Below are 22672 nucleotides of genomic sequence, written 5' to 3' on the forward strand. Positions count from 1 at the left end.
TCATGGCAGTGGCAGCTGGCAGCATTTCCTGACTCAGCCTTCCATTTCTCAGAATTCTCCTCTCTGCTTGTCCCACCTATACTATACTTCCTACCTGGCTACTGGCCAATCAGCATTTTTTTTTAAAAATCAATCAATCAGAGCAACACATTCACAGCATACAGAAAGACATCCCCAGCACATATATGCTCAACATGCTGCCCAGTGTTTTAGTCCACTTTCTGTTGCCTGCAAGATGTAAAACTCTCAGCTACCTCTCCATGTCACCATGTCCTACCATAATGATAATGGACTGAGGCTTTGCAACTGTAAACCACCACCTCAATTAAGTGCTTTCCTTTACAAGAGTGGCCATGCTGTCTACTCACAGCAGGAGAAACCCTAACTAAGACAGGTGCATATTAACACACTTAGTACTTTGCCACATTTCTGTTCAGTTTCCTCCATGTTCTCTGACTTGTGTAGTCCCTACCAGCTTATCTTCAACTCACTAATTCTTTTTTTCTTTCAGTCCCAGTGGAACTACAGAAGCCAAAAGGCAAGGTTAATACATTTAGAGACTTTCTAAGAACTATGTGCTTTGATGGATTAGGTCTTTATGCTTTGCCTGGTTGTGCTGTCTGCTAGAGTCTGAGTGTTACAGTCTGAAGGGCACTTTCATCATGGAGTTGTGCCAAGGTCTGGGGCCCTATTACAATTGTGTCATAGTTTTTGTCAACTTGCCAACAAACCTGGATACCTTTGGGAAAAGGGAGTCTCAACTCATGGACTGGTTTTATCAGATTGGCCTGTGGGCATGTGTGTGTGGGCATTTTCTCTATTGCTAACTGACGTGGGAGGACCCAGCCCACCATGGGTGATGCAGTGGGCTCGGGCTAAGTGAGAAAGGTGGCCAAGCTAGCCAGCAGGAGTGAGCAGTAGGCAGCTTCCCTCCACTGTTTCTGCCTTAGTTCCCGTCTCTGGGTTCCTGCCTTGGCTTCAGGTGGCTACTTATACATTTTCCTTCTCATAATGGACATTAGGTTGCTTTTACAAGCAATATCTACTTTTTTTCTTTTTCTGGAGCTGTGTGTATCTCATAACTTTCTGTTGGTGGATAATATAGTATAGATAACATGGGCAATGGTCCCTACTTTGGGTGTGGTACTGCTCTTTGCTTATTTGTTTAGTGACTGGCTCTCCCCATCCTTCTTGGCGGCTTCTTCCTCCACAGTGTTAAGCGTCTGCCTTTGCTCCTCTTGAGACACAGTTTAGAATGACAGTCAGCATTGGTACTCTGGCTTCCATGCTTCCCTGACCACACCCGCTGTGGGACTCCATCAATTGCTGGCCCATTTGTCTGCTCTGGAGCATAAATCCCTATATACTAATCCAGTCAAACTGTGACTTTTTGAAAACAATAATTTCTATAGTCAGTACTTGACATTTGACCTGAACCCAAGGGGCCACCTTCCCATCTATCTTATTTCTCAGTTTTCTCCTTCAAAACTAGCTAGCCAGTTTAGACTTCTTAATTAGATTCTCCAATCTCCTAATCCCTTTCCCTTAACTCCACTGTCTCCCCTTCTCTCCTGTCTTCTCCTTTCCTTTCTTCCAGTACTGAAGATTGAACCTAGTGTGCTGATATATTGTGTATCCTAACAAAATTTGCCTGAAGATCAGAGAACAGAAAAAGCCACTAGATTAAACATAGAGGCCAGGCAGTGGTGGCACACACCATTAATACCAGCACTGGGAAGCACACAGGCCTTTAATCCCAGGAAGTGATGGCTGGGCAGAGAAAGGTACATAAGGAGTGAGGAGACAGGAACTAAAGGCTTTTCGGCAGAAGCGTCCCTTTCAGCTAGAGGACTCAGAGAATTTTAGTCAGAAGATTTCTGGAGCTGGAGAGGTGAGACGCGGCAGTGGCTTGTTCCTTTGTCTTTCTGATCTCTCAGCATTTACCCCAATATCTAGGTCAGGGTTTTTTATTATAAGATCATTAGAAAGGCCATTTAGCAATCCGAGCAGCAACCCAGGGCTTCATTCCTTGTTGTTTCTCACATAACCTCCAGTTTGTTGATTTTTTCTCTCCAGCATTTTTATTTTCATATGTATAGATGTGACTACAGATTGCCTGGAGCTAGAGGCCTTTGATGTGGGGGCTGCGAACAGGACTGGGATCCTCTGGAAGAGGAGCAAGCCATCTTATCCACAAAGCTACCACTCCGGCCCTGCTCTCCTGGCTTGACAGTCCTAGTATGTTAAACTTTTCCTTAGGAAGGAATGGCATTCTGAATGAAGTTACATCCTTGGAAGTGGTTAGGAGACTTATGTCCTCATTGCCTGCTTTGAGAGCTAAGGACCATTCCGACCCTCCTTCCCTGTAGAAGATGTACGGAGTGGCTAGAGTGGGCAGGAGTTAGTCTGAGGTCATCTCGACTTGCGTGTCTTTGGGGGTCCCCGTATTATTGGTGTACTCTGCTTGTGGACCATGGCCTGGTTCCATACTTAGGGGTTGAGCAGAAGAAGGAAGCTTCACCTCTTGGCCACACTTGTCTAGATCAGACTCAGCAACAGCCAGACAGAAGCAAGAGAAGAAGTATCTGTTCCTCCCGGGAAGAACGCCCATGTTGGAAGCTTGGGGAAGATGGAGTCCTGTAGTTTTTTGTTTTTTTTTCCAAGACAGGGTTTCTCTGTGTAGCTTTGCACCTTTCCCGAAACTCACTTGGTAGCCCAGGCGGGCCTCAAACTCACAGAGATCCACCTGCCTCTGCCTCCCGAGTGCTGGGATTAAAGGTGTGCGCCACCGCCATCTGGTGAGTCCTGTAGCTTTTATTGACTGTGACTGTCTGTGAGTTGGCGACTCTGAGGTGGGAGTTCAGAGGGTAGTCTTTGCCCTCTGTGAAGTTTTGTACATTTTGGAGGTAGATTTTCTTCATTTGCTGTTTGCATGTAAAGCCGTGTTTTCGAAGCTTCTCGTGCTTGCTTTTAAAAGACTTTTCACCAGTGTCGTTGGAGTAGTGTTGGGAACGAGAGCAGCAGGTTCAGGGAAGGAGCTGACTTGAAATCACCCACTTAGAAATGAGCTTTCCTTGGAGAGAGCCTCATGTCTAACAGAGCCATGATCAGGCCTCGAGTGGAAAACATTACAGGCTTTATGAAAACATTGTCAAATACAGTTTTAAGTAGAGGATAAAGGACCGAGTCACCATGGGCAGCATGAGGCAGGAGCGAAGCAGGCTTCCAGGAAAAAATTCCTGAACAAAGAGGGTGTTATGGCTTTTATTGTTCTTGGTGGACTGATGGGAAATTTTATACTACATCATTCAGTAGAGCCTACATGTCAAGGAGCCATTGAACACTTGCCGCCTTGAAGGGGCAGATCTGCGAAGCTGTAGCATGGGATATGTTGTCTCCTCCTCCTCCTCTTCCTCTTCCTCCTTCTTCAAAATTTTAAAGAATTTTTATTGAATTAAAGCACAACATTTAAATTTTTTTTTCTGTATTTTCCCCCCAACATAATATCCCTATTGAGTATTTGGTTACTTCATACACTGCATCCCGATCACATTCACTTCCCATTCCTGGAATTGAATCAAAGATCCAGACATAAATTCACGCAACAACGGATGGACATCTGATTTTTGACAAGCCAGAAATATACAATGGAAAAAAGAAAGCATCTTCAACAAATAGTGCTGGCGTAGCTGGATGTCGACATGTAAAAGAATGCAAATAGATCCACATCTATCACCCTACACAAAACTCAAGTCCAAGTGGATCAAAGACCTCAACACAAAACCAGATATACTGAACCTGAAAGAAGAGAAAGTGGGAAATAGCCTTGAATGTATTGGCACAGGAGACAACTTCCTGAACAGAACACCAACAGTGTAGACACTAAGGTCAACAATTAATAACTGGGACCTCCTGAAACTGAAAATCTTCTGTAAGGCAAAGGATACCATCAACAGGACAAAACGGCAGCCTACAGAATGGGAAAAGATCTTCACCAACCCCACATCTGACAGAAGGCTGATCTCCAAAATATATAAAGAACTCAAGAGATTAGACACCAACAAGCCAAATAATCCAACTAAAAATGGGGTATAGATCTGAACAGAGAATTTTCAATAGAGGAATCTCACATGGTTGAGAACCACATAAAGAAATGTTCAACATCCTTAGCCATCAGGGAAATGCAAACTGAAATGATTCTGAGATTCCATCCTACACTTATCAGAATGGTTAAGATCAAAATCACAAGTGATAGCTCATGCTGGAGAGGATGTGGATCAATGGGAACATTCCTCCATTGCTGGTGGGAGTGAAAACTTGTACAGCCACTATGGAGATCAAATATGGCAGTTTCTCCAAAAATTGGCAACTGATTTACCTCAGGCCCCAGCTGTACCACTCCTGGGCATATACCCAAGGGATGCCTCATCACACCTGCTCAACTATGTTCATAGCAGCTTTATTCGTAATAGCTATAACATGGAAACAACCTAAATGTCCCTCAACCCAAGAATGGTTAAAAAATGTGGTACATATACACAATGGAGTATTGGGAGAGATGACTGGATTTGGGGGACATTTCAGGGGCAAGATAGAAACCTAATGCAATGGAAACTCCTAGGAATCCATGATGATGACTCTAGTGAAGACCTCTTAGAAATGGGGATGTGAAATCTGAACTGGACATCTTATGTAATAAGACTGGTGTTTAGTATAATCACCACCAGAGGGGCTTCATCCAGCAACTGATGGGAGCAGATACAGAGACCCACAGCAAATCTTTAGGTGGAGCTTGGGGAATCCTGCAGAAGAGGGAGAGGAAGGATTATAGAGCGGTCAAGACACCACACAAAGACAACCCACAGAATCAACTAACCAGAGTGTATAGGGGCTCACAGAGACTGAACTGACAACCAGAGAGAGAGCTTGTATGGGTCTGGCCTACGTCCTCTGCATATATGTTATGGTTGTGTAGCTTGGGGTTACTATGATATTACTAACAGTGGGAGAGGGTCTGTCTCTGACTCTTTTGCTTGTTTTGAGGACCCTTTTCCTCCTATTGGGTTGCCTTGTTCAACCTTAATATGAGGATATTCCTAGTCTTATTGCTACATGATATGCCATGTTTGGTTGATGTCTCTGGGAGGCCTTCCCTTTTCTAAAGAGAAAGGAGGAGGATCTGATCTAGGGGAGAGGAAATACAGAGGTGGAGAGAGGCTGGGAGGAGAGGAGGGAGGGAAATTGCAATCAGGATGTAATATATAAGAGAAAGATTCTAATAAGGGAAAAAATTATTGAATTAAAGTACAGCATCTTTTTTGTTTTTTTATTTTATATATATTTCTTATTATTAAGAGATTTCCTATTCATTTTACACACTAATCACAGATTCCCCTCTCCTCCCTCCTCTCACCCTGTAGCCTTCCCCCCAACCCACCCCCCATTCCCACCTCCTCCAAGGCAAGGTCTCCCATGGGGAGTCAGCAGAGCCTGGTACATTCAGTTGAGATAGGTCCAAGCCCCTCCTCCCTGCAACAAGGCTGTGCAAAGTGTCCCGCCATAGGCACTGGGCTCCAAAAATCTGACTCATGCACCAGGGATGGGTCCCAATCCCACTGCCTGCCTGGGGAACCCCTAAACAGTTCAAGCTAAACAACTGTCTCGCCTATCCAGAGGGCCCAGTCCAGTACTATGGGGGCTCCACAGCTATTGGTCCACAGTTTATGCGTTTCCACTAGTTTGGCTGGCCATCTCTGTATGTTTTCCCATCATGATCTCAATGCCCCTTGCTCCTAGAATCCCTCCTCTCTCTCATCAGTTGGATTCCTGGAACTCGGCCTGGTGCTTGGCCATGGATCTCTGCATCTGCTTCCCTCAGTCACTGGATGAGGGCTCTGTGATGACAGTTAGGGTATTCAGCTACCTGATCACTGGAGTAGGCCAGTTCAGGCACCCTCTCGACTAGTAGACTCTTGCCAGTAGTCTAAGGTGGGGTCATACTTGTGGATTCCTGGGAATTTCCCTAGCACTCTGTTTCTCCATATTCCCATGGTGTCTTCATTTATCATGGTATCTCTTTCCTTGCTTTTCCACTCTGTTCCTGTTCCAGCTCGAACCTCCCGTTCCTCTATGTTCTCATCCCCCATCCCTTGCCCTCTACCCCCATCCCCAGTTTGCTCATGTAGATCTTATCTATTTCCTTAGAGGTTATTGGTCTATTTAAATAGTTTATTTGGTCTTGATTTAACTTTGGTATATGGTACCTATCCAGAAAATTGTCCATTTCTTTCAGATTTTCCATTTTTGAGGAGTACAGGTTTTTGAAGTATGATCTGATGAGTCTCTAGATTTCCTCCTTGTATGTTGTTATGTCTCCCTTTTCATTTCTGATTTTGTTAATTTGGATGCTCTCTCTGCCTTTTGGTTAGTTTGGATAAGGGCTTGTCTATCTTGGAGATATTTTCAAAGAACCAACTCTTCGTTTCACTGATTCTTTGTATTGTTCCCTTTGTTTCTATTTTATTTATTTCAGCTCTCAATTTGATTATTTCCTGGCATCTATTCCTCCTGGGTGAGTTTGCTTCATTTTGTTCTAGAGCTTTTAGGTGTGCTGTTAAGTCACTAGTGTGGGATTTCTCCATCTTCTTTATGTGGGCATTTAGTGCTATGAATTTTCCTCTTAGCACTGGGTTCATAGTGTCCCATAAGTTTGGGTATGTTGTACTTTCATTTTCATTGAATTCTAGGAAATCTTCAATTTCTTTCTTTATTTCTTTCTTCACCCTTTGATGATTCATTTGGGCATTATTCAGTTTCCATGAGATTGTAGGCTTTCTGTAATTTTTGTTGTTGAAATCTAACTTCAAGCCATAGTGATCTGATAAAATACAGGAGGATATTCCAAAGTTTTGTATCTGTTGAGATTTGCTTTGTGACTAAGCATGTGGCCAATGTTAGAAAAGGTTCCATGGGGTTCTGAGAAGAAAGTATATTCTTTTGTGTTAGGGTGGAATGTTCTGTAGATATCTATTAAGTCCATTTGAGTCACAACTTCTGTTAGGTCCCTTATTTCTCTGTTAAGTTTCAGTCTGGCAGTTCTATTCAGTGGTGTTGAAATCTCCCACTACTAGTGTGTGGGGTTTGATAAAGCACACATCTTTTAAAAATATTTTTTTTCTGTATTTTTCCCCATCATAATATCCCTCTTGATTATTTGGGAATTTCATACAATGCACCCTGATCACACCCACTTCCCATTCTTCCCAGGTCCACCCTGCCACCCTGTACCTTCCCTAAAAAGAAAGAAAGAAAGAAAGAAAGAAAGAAAGAAAGAAAGAAAGAGAGAGAGAAAGAGAGAAAGAAAGAAAGAAAGAAAGAAAGAAAGAAAGAAAGAAAGAAAGAAAGAAAGAAAGAAAGAAAGAAAGACACCAGGTCCAATTTGTGCTGCCTATATACTCTTTGGAGCATGGTGAAACTGCTGGTCGTCAGCCCCTTAAAGATAACAGAGTCCTTCCCCACCTGCACCCCTGACAGAAACGATCAACTGTGAAGAGCTACATTTCAGTATCTTCATCACAATGTTTTTTTTTTAAATTTAATTTTTAAATTTTATTTATTTATTTATTTATTTATTTATTTATTTATTTATTTATTTATTTTTGAGGCAGGGCTTCTCTGTGTAACCCTGGGTGTCTTCACTCTGTAGACCAGGCTGGCCTTGAACTCAGAGATCCACTTGCCTCTACCTCCCAAATGCTGGGATTAAAGGCATCCGCCAATAACTTCTGGCTCTTTATCACATTTTTTAAAAAAATTTTTGAGACAGGGTTTCTCTGTGTAACTTTGGTGCTTGTCCTGGATCTCACTCTATAGACCAGGCTGGCCTTAAACTCACAGAAATCCTCCTGGCTCTGCCTACCAAGTGCTGGGATTAAAGGTGTGTGCCACTGCCTCCCGACCTCTTTATCACAATTTTTAAGGATCCTTTCGATAACTTCCTGTCTGGATGTTTCCTTCCTTCCTTCCTTCCTTCCTTCCTTCCTTCCTTCCTTCCTTCCTTCCTTCCTTCCTTCCTTCCTTCCTCCCTCCCTCCCTCTCTCCCTCCCTCCTTCCCTCCCTCCCTCCCTCCCTCCCTCCCTCCCTCCTTCCTTCCTTCCTTCCTTTCCTCCCTCCCTCCCTCCTTCCTTCCTTCCTTCCTTTCTTTTTCAGAAGAGGGTAACACAGAAGCCTTCAATGTCTTTCATTCTCAGTTATGAATCTGCAGTCATCAACACCACTGCACACTGCAAAAGAAGCTTCTTTGCCCATAGCAGCTGGCAGCAGCATGGATCATAGACACCAACATGTATTCAGGGAGGGCAACCTGGACTATGAACACCAACATAACCCTGGCCGCAGCACAGACCATAGATGTCAACATAGCCTTAGGGGGCAGCCCAGACCACAGACATCCACATGACCTCCAGAGGCAGCACAGACCACAGACATCCACATGACCTCCAGAGGCAGCCCAGACCACTGACATCCACATGACCTCCAGAAACAGCACAGACCACAGACATCCACATGACCTCCAGAGGCAGCACAGACCACTGACATCCACATGACCTCCAGAAGCAGCCCAGACCACAGACATCCACATGACCTCCAGAAACAGCACAGACCACTGACATCCACAAGACCTCCAGAGATAGCCCAGACCACAGACGTCCACAAGACCTCCAGAAGCAGCCCAGACCACAGACATCCACATGACCTCCAGAAGCAGCACAGACCACTGACATCCATGTGACCTCCAGAAACAGCACAGACCACTGACATCCACATGACCTCCAGAGGCAGCCCAGACCACAGACATCCACATGACCTCCAGAGGCAGCCCAGACCACAGACATCCACATGACCTCCAGAGGCAGCCCAGACCACAGACATCCACATGACCTCCAGAAGCAGTACAGACCACAGACATCCACATGACCTCCAGAAGCAGTACAGACCACAGACATCCACATGACCTCCAGAAGCAGCACAGACCACTGACATTCACATGGTTTCTGGTGACAACCAGACCACAGGCATCAATACAACCTGTGGCTGCATCATGGACCATAGCCACCTGTACAGCCTCTGGATGGAGCACAGATCATAGACACCAACATGGCCTCCAGCAGTAGCAGAGACCATGGAAGTCTTTTGAGGAGGCTTAATCCAGAAAATGTACCGTCCTTTATCTCGGATATCTTGTTGCTCCGAGCCAGGGTGATTATGCAGCTGGACAGCAAGTTGGGGGCAGAACATGTGTGAGCTCTAGGTTGCTGCACACCTCCTTGCCTTCAGGCTGGCCCCTGGATGTGGCTATCATACTGGCCTACTGCAGCCCTGCAGCTCCATACTCTCCTCACCCCAGGAGGGGGAGTAGCACCCATGATCAGTTCTTAGTTCTGAGAGAGAGAGAGAGAGAGAGAGAGAGAGAGAGAGAGAGAGAGAGAGAGAGAGAGAGAGAGAGAGAGAGAGAGAGAGAGGTGCTGCAGAGAGGCATGGCCTGAATTTTCCAGGTTATGGATCTAGTATGGTCTCTTAGAGTGACCAGGACCTCCACCACTACCACTAGTGGCCCAGTGACCAGTGTCTTAAAGTGGAATCCCACAGTCTAACAAGTAGGCCAATGGAGCTCCTCATGGCATGGTGCTAGTTTGATTTTGTCAGCCTGATACAAGGTAGCATCACATGGGAAGAGGGAGCATCATTTGCAAAAGCGCTTCCATTAGATCGGCCTGTAAGCAAGTCTGTGGGGGGCATTTTCTTTAGTAGTGACTGATGTGGGCTGGCCCAGCCCATAGTGGGCATCACTGTACCTGGGCAGGCTACCTGGAATGTATCAAAACAAACAAACAAACAAACAAACAAACAACAACAAAACCCCCAAAAAAACCGAGCTGAGAGAGCCGTGGGAAGCAAGCTAGTAAACAGCATTCCTCTGTGGTCTCTGCTTCAGTTCCTGCCTATAGTTTCCTGCCTGGCTTGAGTTCCTGCTTTGGCTTTCCTCAGTGATGGACTGTGATTGCTCAGTATAAGCCAAATAAACTCTTTCTTTCCCAAGCTGCTTTTGGTCATGACATTTATCACATCAACAAAACGTGAACCAGGACAGCTGCCATGACACTGTTCACAGATGTTCTTGACAGGTCTCTACTGACCTGGTGTTATGAAGGTTCCTATGACACATGCCAGTAAGAGTCTCTTGTTTCCGAGAATTCAGGGCCTTTCAGACCCCTGTTTAATCAGATCTGTTTTTACTTGAGTCTTCCTAGATGATGTATAATCGATTGTTGTGTGATATCTTGTTTGTGTTCTGACAAATAAAGCTTGCCTGGAGATCAGAGGGCAGAGCCAGCTACTAGTTAACCATAGAGGCCAGGCAGTGGTGGCACACACCTTTAATCCCAGCACTTGGGAGGAGGAAGCAGGGAGATCAGGAGTTTAAGGCCACCCTGGGCTACAGGAGATTGAACCAGTCTAAAAGAGAAACAGCTGGCCAGTGGTGGTGTATGCCTTTAGTCCCAGCTCTAGGGAGGTGGAAACAGGATCTCACTCCCATTCGGTCTGAGATCTCCTAGAGGAAAGAAGTTTCTAGTGGCTGCTACTCTGTTTCTCTGATCTTCCAGCTTTTACCCTCGATATCTGACTCTGGGTTTTTATTGTTAAGACTAATTAGGATCATGCTTCAAACCATGCTCTGGGAGACCCTGATCACAGTTCGTATTTTCTAAATACTGTTCTAGCATACAATGTCTGCAGTCTTTTCATTTCCATTTCACAAATAACAACTGTTTTAAGGCGTTAAAAAGACTCAGGGTTAGTGTATCCTTGGCTAGCTTTTTAAGTAGGCGGATCTGTGTCTGGACCAGTCAAGCAGGTGTCCCACATGCAGAGCTCTGCTGTCCACCGCTGTAACTACACTGCCCAGGGCAAGTGGCAACTTAAAAACCTAGCCACTAGGTATTTCTGCATTGACCTATGCTAGCTGTGGTTGTTTGGGTGAATTATACGGAGGTTTATCCAGCAGTTACAGTTTGGGCTCCTCCAGTCCCACTAAACATGGATGGACAAACAGAAAATGCAGAAGCCCTTTACAACTTTGCTATATGGGAAAGATGGAATTTATCTTATTCTATCCTCTGCTATCCTATCCTACCCTATCCTACCCTATCCCATCCCATCCCATCCCATCCCATCCCATCCCATCCCATCCCATCCCATCCCATCCCATCCTATCCTATCCTATCCTATACTACCCTATCCTATCCTATCCTATCCTATCCTATCCTATCCTATCCTATCCTATCCTATCCTATCCTATACTACCCTATCCTATCCTATCCTATCCTATCCTATCCTATCCTATCCTATCCTATGCTGTCCTATCCTATCCTATCCTATCCTATCCTATCCTATCCTATCCTATCCTATCCTATCCTATCCTACCTTATCCTACCCTATCCCATCCCATCCCATCCCATCCCATCCCATCCCATCCCATCCCATCCCATCCCATCCTATCCTATCCTTTGCTATCCTATCCTATCCTATCCTATCCTATCCTATCCTATCCTATCCTATCCTGTGCTATCCTATCCTATCCTATCCTATCCTATCCTATCCTATCCTATCCTATCCTATCCTATCCTATACTACCCTATCCTATCCTATCCTATCCTATCCTATCCTATCCTATCCTATCCTATCCTATCCTATCCTATCCTATCCTGTGCTATCCTATCCTATCCTATGCTATCCTATCCTATCCTATCCAACGCTATCCTATCCTATCCTATCCTATCCTGTGCTATCCTATCCTATCCTATGCTATCCTATCCTATCCTATCCTATCCTATCCTATCCTACCCTACCCTACCCTACCCTACCCTACCCTATCCTATCCCATCCCATCCCATCCCATCCCATCCCATCCCATCCCATCCCATCCCATCCCTTCCCTTCCCTTCCCATCCTTTCCCTTCTCTCATCCATCCATCTATCTTTCTTTCTTTCTTTCTTTCTTTCTTTCTTTCTTTCTTTCTTTCTTTCTTTCTTTCTTTCTTTCTTCCTTCCTTCCTTCCTTCCCTCCTTCCCTCCCTCCCTCCCTCCCTCCCTCCCTCCCTCTCTCTCTCTCTATCTCTCCCTCTCTTTCTTTCTTTCTTTCTTTCTTTCTTTCTTTCTTTCTTTCTTTCTTTCTTTCTTTCTTTCTTTCTTGTTTTCTGAGTCAGGGTTTTTCTTTGTAGCCTTGGCTGTCCTGGAACTTGCTCTGTAGACCAGGCTGGCCTTGAACTCATAGAGATCCGCCTGCCTCTGCCTCCTGAGTGCTGGGATTAAAGGTGTGCACTACCACAGCCTGGCTGAAATTTATATTTTCAATGCAGAAATTACTAAAAAATTTTAAAGAAATATTGCTAAAGTTTTCCTGGTTCTGCCTGGCCCACAGTCAGGACAAATCTCTCTCACTCACCAGTCCCGCAGTCACTCAGACCCAACCAAGTAAACACAGAGACTTATATTGCTTACAAACTATATGGCCGTGGCAGGCTACTTGCTAGCTGTTCTTATAGCTTAAATTAATCCATTTCTATAAATCTATACCTTGCCACGTGGCTCATGGCTTACTGGTACTTTACATCCTCCTCCTCCCCATCGCAGCGCCTGGCAGCGTAGTTTCCTCCACTCAGCCTTCCACTTCCCAGCATTCTCTTCTCTCCTTGTCCCGCCTATACTTCTTCCCTGGCTACTGGCCAGTCAGCACTTTATTTATTTATCAATCATCCACAGCAAAGAAGTCATACTTATTATCCTCCAAATAAATCCATACATTGCCTTTCTAGGAATGAATTCAGTTAAGGATTAAGACAGGAAAATCTCTACAATAGAGATTAGTTGAATAATTCTGACAATACCATGGACATCTGTAGACTGTATTTTATTTGTGCTGGTCACTCAGGTGTGTTTCCCGCCCCCCCCCATGCTTTTCCTAAGATAGGATAATCAAATATCAAAGAATTCCCCTCACTTAGCTATAATATGCAAATATGTGTTTTCATTAAGTACCTTATTCCCCTCCTGTTTGCCTGACAGTTCTAGGACTTTATGGAGACATTCAAAAGCCTTTTGCTTTGTTATATTTTGTCTTAGAGACCGAATCTCATGTAGTACAGGCTTGCCTTGGACTTGCTATGTAGTAGAGGATAACTTTGAACTCCTGATTCTCTGGTTTCTGCTTCCCAAATGCTGGCTTATAGGCATGTGACAAAAGTCTTTAGAGTAAAGCATCTTTCCAATTCTGAGATGAAAATGCATTTTCTGCTCTGCAGGGGTTGTTTTGCCAGTATTCCTATTTAGCAATTGAAGAATATATGCTTTCATTATAGAAATTTTCGAATAGCTCAAGTTTATGTACTATGCAGCTGAATGTATCATATGTTGGGTGTATTAGGCATTGTTGAGAGTAACTTCTTTAGGAACAGACAGGATTTTCAAAATAAAAGGAGGGGGTGGAGAATGACAGGAATTTGAAAGGGGAAAAACAGGGAAAGGGAAGGAGGAAAGGGATAAAAAAGAATTCTAAGAATTCTTAGATAATTCTAAGAATACAGTTTTCATAGGTATATGAATCACTTTTCACTGTGAGAAATGTCTAAATATCATGCACTTGACCTTGCTATTTGAATGTAACAATAAACAGAAAACAAATGCTTTTTTTCCCCATTTAAGTTGTGGCCATGGCATCTTGCAGAAATATTTTCAGTAAGTGAACCAAAAGGTAATAAGCCATTTCTTCCTGTTTTGACTACTGCATTGTGTAGGAAAGGGACAGCATTCCATGGACTTGTTGTAATTACCCTGTTGGTATACACCATAACATCTGCTGGCATCGGCAAGCTCACCTGATGGACTACAAAGAACTTTGATTTATGAACCCATAATTGGGCTTCCAATAAACATTTGTCAAAGTAATGTATTAGTTCAAACCAAAACCTTCTTTATTTATTCATATAAAAGAGCACTTAACTTTCAACAAAGAATTGCCTATCATCAAAAACACTCTATAAATGAATCAAATTTATGAAGCCATGTTTCGAGGAGGGTGAGCACTCCAAGACTGCAGCTCATTTTAACCCTTTATTGGCCATAACAATCTAATTTATGTATTTCCACCATATCCTATTGTATTTTTATTTTGAAACCATATGTATTTAATTTAATCCTGTATTTATTTGTGACTGAATGTTTCCAATGATCTTTAAAACATTCATCCAGTTCTTGATTTCAGGCACCAATCTGGAACGATTTCAAATTCTTTAGGACAACATATACTTACCTGTTCTGTTAACTTCTAAGGCAAACAAAACTTACCTTGACTTGCAACCACTTTGTAGGATGGTAAGGCCACTGATAAGATAATTATCATTGATCTTTATGAATATTCAGTTACTTCAATGTTTGCCTACCAATTGACTAATCTTTGTTTCTCATGTAGCAAATGAGATATGCCACATATTTATCTTAAGTTCACTGCACAGGTACAAAGTATTTTATGAGATGTTATTTCAATGCTTAGTAGTTACTACCACTTTTTTTTGGAAGTTTCTGCATTTTATTACTGGACAAACTACTCCCCCAACTTAAAACATGACCAAGTCTTCAGGTTAAAATGTTGAACTCCATGTGGTAGGATTGCTTGATGACCCACAATTCAGTATAAACTCTGTCTTGCCATTGTGTGAATCCTTACAGACCCAGCTTTGTTCTCCTCCAGTGTCTTCTCTTGGAGTTGTACCTTATTTTGTTACCAGTTTTTATCCGAATCCACTGAGGAATAGGATGATTTTGCTTTTGTTTCTTGGCCAGGCATTGCTTGATTCTGAAAGTCTTGTGAGAAGATGTAGCAGGAATCTTAAAAGTTCTTATTAATAAAATCAAACCCGAGGTCAGTTATTGGGGTCCATGCTGGTAGATCAGAGAGACAGAACAAGCCACAGCTATCTCACCTTGCCATTTCCTCAGCTGGTCCTGTTTCCTCAGACTAGAAGCTTCTGTGTCCTCATCCCAATGGCTCTCAGCTGAACTGCTGCTAGAAGCCTGAATGCTTAACCAGCCAAATGCTTAACCAGCCAAATGCTTAACCAGCCAAATGCTTAACCAGCCAAATGCTTCTAGTTTCTGGTCCTCACGCCTTATATATCTTTCTGCTTTCTACCACCACTCCCTGGCATTAAAGGCTGGCTTTCTGGGATTAAAGGTGTGTGTCACCATGCTTGGCTATTTCCAATGTGGCCTTGAACTCACAGAGATCCAGAGGGATTTCTATCTCTGGAATGCTAGGATTAAAGGTGTGAGTGCCACCATTTTCTAGCCTTTGTATTTAGTGGCTGTCTGTTCTCTGACCCCAGATAAATTTATTAGAGTACACAATATTTTTGGGGAACACAATACCACCACATTTCCTCTCTTTTTGTCTAAAATTAAAAAAGCTTATAACTAATACAAGAAAAACTATCTTCAATAAGTATATGCAATATACAGTCAAGATTATATTAACAATGTCCAGCCCATTAACATTTGACAGATCCAGACAAAAAACTCCATTATATATATTAACAATGTCCAGTCCAGTAACATCTGATAAACTCAGACCAAAAAATTATCATTACTTATCTTATTTAAAACAAGTAGTTCCTTTTTAAAAGTAGATTCCATAATCTTCCTTTTTATCTTATCATATCCATATTTTCTCTTTTTTTATAATAGATTCATTAGTCTACCTTTTGTCATTTTTATATCTTCCCCCTTTTCTTCAGTGTAGATTCAGTGATCTACCTATTTATCCTATTATTTCTTTATCTTTTTTCTCAGAGTAGATTCGATGATCTATCTCATATCTATATTCTCTTTTTCTTTTTGCTTTCTAGGGGTGAAGATATCTTTAGGGAATCTTGAAAAGAAAATTTTTGGGTTAATTTTCAAGTCCTGTATCATTTGTCCAGTCTCTGCATAAAAGGAAAGTTCAGGGCTTGTCACAAGTCCTTGCTCAAGTAGTCTGTCAGGCTGGATCATCTCAGCTAGTCATCTTGAAATTGTCCTGACCAGTTTGTAGTCCAAAGTCGATTTTTCCATGGTGTTAATCAGCCTAGGCTTTATCATAGTCCATGTGGAATCATCATTGTAGGATCCTGTCATCTTTTTGAAGATTTCAAAGTCACTGTTAGGCATGGTCATGGTTTCCTGCAGACTCATTTTTTTTTCTTTTTTTGCCTCTTCTGTGGTTTGGAGCAATCACAGTCTGATAAATGTCTGTCTCTTGGAACCATGAACATTCTCCCCTAGAACAGAAAATCTTCACAACAATTTTTCCCCACCATTTGTCTTGCCAAACTTTTCCAAACTGACCTTTGCCGATGCTTTCTTGTAACACAATGGTCCTGGCGATTCTTCTCTGAACCAGCAGCAGTAAACCCTTCATCCCAGGTAGCAGCATCACCGCAGTCACCAACACCATGAGAAGGAGCTGGCAATGTGGAGCAGTAGCCACTGCTTCCATGGTCTCACCACTGTTTGTGGTTCAGTCCGGGCCAAAGCTTCTCCCAAGCCTCCTAGGCCGGCTCAAACTCGGGATCCTCCTGCCTCTGCCTCCTTCAGTAAATCCTACCAGCGTGCGCCACCACAACCGGCTGAGTGTAGCTTGGGCCTGAGCTGGGGCTCACAAGACCACAGGCAAACAGCTTTTTCATGAATTCGTAACACGAACGTTGGGCACCAGATGTAGCAGGAATCTTAAAAGTTCTTATTAATAAAGTCAAACCTGAGGCCAGTTATTGGGGTCAATGCTGGTAGATCAGAGAGACAGAACAAGCCACAGCTATCTCACCTCGCCGGATCCTCAGCTGGTCTTGTCTCCCCAGACTGGAGGCCTCTGAGTCCTCATCCGGAATGGGTCTCAGCTGAATTACTGCTCAAAAGTCTGAAGCTTAACCAGGCCAAATGCTTAACCAGCCAAATGCTTAACCAGCCAAATGCTTCTAGTTTCTGGTCCTCACGCCTTATATATCTTTCTGCTTTCTACCACCACTCCCTGGCATTAAAGGCTGGCTTTCTGGGATTAAAGGCGTGTCACCATGCTTGGCTATTTCCAATGTGACCTTGAACTCACAGAGATCCAGAGGGATTTCTATCTCTGGAACGCTAGGGTTAAAGGTGTGAGTGCCACCATTTTCTAGCCTTTGTATCTAGTGGCTGTCTGTTCTCTGACCCCAGATAAATTTATTAGAGTACACAATATTTTTGGGGAACACAATACCACCACAAGAAGACATGGCGAGAAGCCAAGTCAAGAGTCCACTGCACGATGGAGGAGGAAGGGAGAAGAGCTACTACGACGTTTTGTTCCAGAAATAATATCTAATTTACCATTCTAACAATTTTAAATGTAGAATTCAATACCATCAATTATACTAAGTTTTACCCTCCTACCACCACTATTTATTCCCTGGGTGTTTTCAACCGCTGTGATAAAAACCGATGTACCCACTACACAGTGACTTCTTGTCCCCTCTCTAACAGACCTTGCCTCTCCTTGACTTTTGTCATTTAACTACGCAGGGTATGTTGTATAAGTGGAATCATATGGAACTTTTTAAAATTTCTGACTCATTTCACTTACAATATTTTCAAGGTTTGTTTACATTGTGGCATATGTCAGAGTTTTATTGCTTCTTATGGCCACTTTTCTATTGTATCTATATGTCACACTTTTATTTACAAGTAAAATAATGATGGATGATTAGGTTGCCTCTGTCTTTGGGCTTCTGTGAAGAATGCTGCTATAAATGTTGGTGTACTGGCCTCAGTACATTTTCTCACCCTCAGTTCTTTTAGAGTTGAATTGATGGATTATGTGCTAGTTTCATGTGCAACATTTTCCTCTGTGTTCACATTTTTAACATTAACACCTTTTAAAGCTTTATTGAAATTTGGAGTCATTCTGTCTCCAAATTTGAGCCATCCAAAATTACACACACACACACACACACACACACACACACACACACACACACTTTTTTTGAGATAGGGTGTCTCTATGTAATCCTGGAACTCACTGTGTAGACCAGCCTGGCTTCAAACTCAGAGAGATCTGCCTGCCTCTACCTCCTAAGTGTTGAGATTAAAGGTGTGTGCCACTCTGCCGGGTTTCAAAGTCATATGTTTTTCAAAAAAATATTAGCATATGGTAAGGTTAAGTACAGCTATTCATATTCTTAAGTACTTAAAGAAAAGCAGCTGTAGTCCAGACATCACAGCAGCCATTGATGCTGTGGCAGAGAGGGAGGGAAAGTGTCCAGTCCTAAGAGCTCTTCGTAGTTCCCGAGTCACACAAAAGTGAAAAGGAGATTTTTTTCCCCTTTGGTTTTTTGAGACAGGGTTTCTCAGTGTAATTTTGGTGCCTGTCCTGGAACTCACCCTGTAGGCCAGGCTGGCCTCAAACTCACAGGGATCCGCCTGCCTCAGCCTCCCCAGTGCTGGGATTAAAGACGTGCACCACCACTGCCCAGCAGATTTTACTACACAGTGATTTCTGCCCTTTACATGATCTAAAGATTAACTTCAACCTGGAGGCTAGCAGAGGGAAAATTATGGCCTCTGAGGCACTTTGAAAGATTACTCTTGCCCCAGAGAAAGTTCAAAACATGTAGTGGTAGAAAAAGGTTCTCCACTGTTCCAGAAGCATGGTGAAGAAGTTTGAACACTGTTCTGAGGTAATGGCCTTGCCTACTTTTGCACATGTTTATGAACCCTTCTGGGAGGTTCTGATGGGTGAGAACAGGAACCACATAGATGGAGTTCTTTCATAGAACTCAAGAGTATCCTGTAAGTTTCTGTTATTTCTACCATTTGAGTATAGGATCAGAGCCTCCTGTAGGGGCTGGAGATACAGCTTAGTGTACTGTGGATTCAGTCCCCAGCATATTTATTTATGCATGTACATAGACATATACAGACACACACATACAAACACACACACAGATACATACATATACAGGCACACAGAGACACAGACAGACAGACAGACATATACATACACAAACACACACAGAGACCCCACATATATTTCATCTGAAATAGAATTTGAGAATTCATAGCTGCTGCTCTGGTCCTTGTGAGTTCTCATTAGTGTTATTCTTCTATTTATAATATATAATTTTCATAAATAATGATATAACATTCAATATATATTTGTATAAAAATATCCTTAGGTATAATTATTCTATATAATGACTATATTCAATGCAGATTTAAAACAGATTCTTGTAAAAAAAAAAGTAATAATACATATATTCAATTAATTTGAATTTTGTATCCTAAAAGGAAATTTCGGATTTCAAAGGCAATCTAGAAGCTATTTCTGAAAATTCATACCCCCCCCCCCCCGTCCCCACCAGACATCTTACAGCAAATGTAGTCAGTGACTTGTTTCTGTTTGCTAGTAGAAGTAGAAATGCAAACAGTGGGGTTATTCTCCTTCAAATTAATGATCAAGTACCTTGGGGAGGAGGGACTTATACCCAGGTCTTGTGCTGGTCCTTGGTTGGCTTGTGGATTTTGTAAATTATATGATTCATTATGTAACCTTAGACTCAGGCTTTTCAGGAGCTGGAGATACAGCCTGTCTGGACGGCTTTATGTGAACTCCCATTATGCTCTATTTGTCTTAAGTATCCATTACCCACTGCACACAGCTCGGAACCTACCCTGTCTCCTACCTTACCTGTGAGCTCTGACTGACCCTTTCCGAGAAGGTCCCAGGTCAACTGCTCCTTGTCACTTGATTCGTTCCTTAGAGGTAAGTGCAGAACCTCGCGTTTATGACACCCAAGGAGAGCTTGGGAATATTAGGCCTCAGTTCTGCTTGGCTATACTTTTTTATGCCCTGTTTATTCTGCAGGGTAGCAAGACTGAAGTCTTCCACAGATGTCTGGTTCTGAGAACCAGAGGGCAAAGCAAACCCATCAGCATGCAGAATTCCTTCCATCTTGTCTAAAAGCTTCTCTTTTTGAGGACTTTAACCAGGAGAGGGTAGGTCAGAAAATCCCATCTTTCCCCCTTTCTGTCTTCCCCTCCGTCCCAAAAGTGTATTGGTAAAGAAAGAAGTAGGCTTTCATAATTCATGTTATCTTTAATTTTTTTATGGGTACAAGTGTTTTGCCTGCATGCATGTCTGCATACCACTTGCATGCTTGGCAAGAGTTGTGAACCATCACGTGAATGCTGGGAACTGAACCCTTGTCCTCTTGAAGAGTAGCCAGTGCTCATAAGCACTGAGACATCTTTCCAGCCCATTTTTTTCTGTCCTATCTGAGTGTCTCCTGTGTAAAAATGTATGAATAGATTTTTTCAAGTCAGTTATACTTGCCTCTTCATTCATTAGAGAGATTAAGGAATTTAGAAAATTCATTTTTCTCTTACAAAGCTTGATTTGTAGGACTATTTTGGATTCTAGTTTTGTCTTCAACTTTTGTGTTCCATGGTTCAAATGACTATGCCAATGCAATAACATGCTTATCCTCTCATTCCTCAAGGAAAATGAAAACTTTAGGCTCTGAAGTTCAGTGTATTTATAAGAAATTTAAAGAGGAAAGTGCAATATACTTAAAAATATTATGCTTATCACCTGTGGACCAAATAACAGTTTTAGTTAACCTAGAACAAAGATGACATTAAATGAACACAGAACTGGACTATAAATTATAGTGTGAGGTCAGAATGCCTCTATTTCAGGCTGGCTTTACCTGAAATAGAAACAGAAATAGAGGATTCAGAGCTTGTAGCTCTGGGTCTTGGGGGGTCTCATTAATTTCATTTTTCATTTGTGATACATTAGACTTATGTTCTTTGAGATATAAGGAAGGATTGGCTGGAATACTCCTTTAACTCCAGCCTCTAATAATACCTTGGAGATTGCTTTCTGAGAATCCATTTTTCCTTATCAAACCCTTTCTCTTGAGACTTGGGTAAAGTAGATCATCCAGTCTTGCTAGAGTATACATTTTTTAGGACATAGTAAAAAGGAAGATTATGGATATTAATAAGATCTTTGCATGAATGTCTTTGAAAAATTAAAGTTAGTTTACTAAAAAAACTCAAGAAACTTTTCCATATAGAACTTTAGATAAACAGAATCAAACATTTTCTGCCATGTATAATGCACTAGTAAGTACTTTTATACATAGATTTTTGTTACGATTGCTCATAACACCAGAAGAATGCTTCTAGTTCTTGTGTAATGTGTTTTCTCTACTAGATAATAAGAAATTTGAGACCAGGACCATGCTTTGTTCCAGAGTCCAGAATGACAACTGAGATACCATGGATGTTTAATAGATATTGCTTCTGTGTAGATATGTGGTAATCTCAAAACAGAATTCTGAGAAAGAACATGAAGGAAATGACATGTCTCTTCAGTTCTTCACTTTTGGGACAATATTCCCTGACAAAAGAGTCTCAAGATTTTATTTCCAGTTTGTGTTGACCCTGCCATGGTTCTAAATGGTCTGATGTAATAATAGGGAAATTTAGTTAAAAACAGATTTCTTGGCAATCCAACCCAGTTTTTAAAAATTATGAAATGACTTTGTTATTACTGCCTCTGTTAGATAACTAGCCTGGGACTCTGTGACATGGGAGTTAACAATGTATGCTGTAAAAGATTTTATTTTGATATACTGAAGTAGTCTTGATGATCATATCTCTTGGTCATACCCTCATAGTGAAATACCATGGCAATTTTAATTTCATTAACAGTTTTACATTCAGATGTTTTAACAAATAAAAAAAATATCTTGTGAGAAAATGAACACCAAAATCAATTCTTCAGTTTTTAATTTTTTAAGTTGGAAGTCTTTGTTTTTAGGACTTAAAAAACTTCAGTCTTCTCAATTTTCTAAAATAGTATAAAAGAATGTAGCTGGCACATGACTTTAAAGGATTTTAATGGCAAGGGTAAAGGATTGTTAATTTCAGTCAGATAATTTTGAGAATTATATCTAATGCTCTATTCTCTGGCTTGGTGAGAAATCAATTGACAATGAAAATATTAAGTTAAAATCTGTTTCATGCAAGTAATGGAAATGTATACTTATGATAAATCTACTGCATAGATTGTAGATAAAACAGAATACATTTCCTCTGCTCCTGTAATAATGTTATCAGCACAAACAACTTCTATGACCTCAGAGGGGTTGGGAATTTCTCCACATCAGCAAGCAAGAAGTTAGTTCCACAGTGAACACAATTGGACACAAACTCTCCAATTCATTTTTGATGCTGTCTTACTTGGAGACAGCAGCAGATCCTGAAGGTTGAGGTCTCAGTCTCCAACCCTGCTACCACTTCAGACGCATTTGCAAGCCCTGGCCTAGGATCTGCTGTGAATGAGAGGTCTCTTGGGACCTGCCTTGGGCTTGACTTATTTGTTGGAGTGGGTCACAAAACTTGGTAACATTATTCTTACAATTACAAGTTTATTATAAATGATATTTAAAAATAAGCAGCTGGATGAACAGGTATACAGGTCATGGTCGGGAAGTGTCCCAAACAAGAGTTTCTGTTCCCAAGGAGTTAGTGTGGGCCA

Source organism: Peromyscus leucopus, chromosome 5 (assembly GCF_004664715.2).
Source record: "Peromyscus leucopus breed LL Stock chromosome 5, UCI_PerLeu_2.1, whole genome shotgun sequence".
Lineage (NCBI taxonomy): Eukaryota > Metazoa > Chordata > Mammalia > Rodentia > Cricetidae > Peromyscus > Peromyscus leucopus.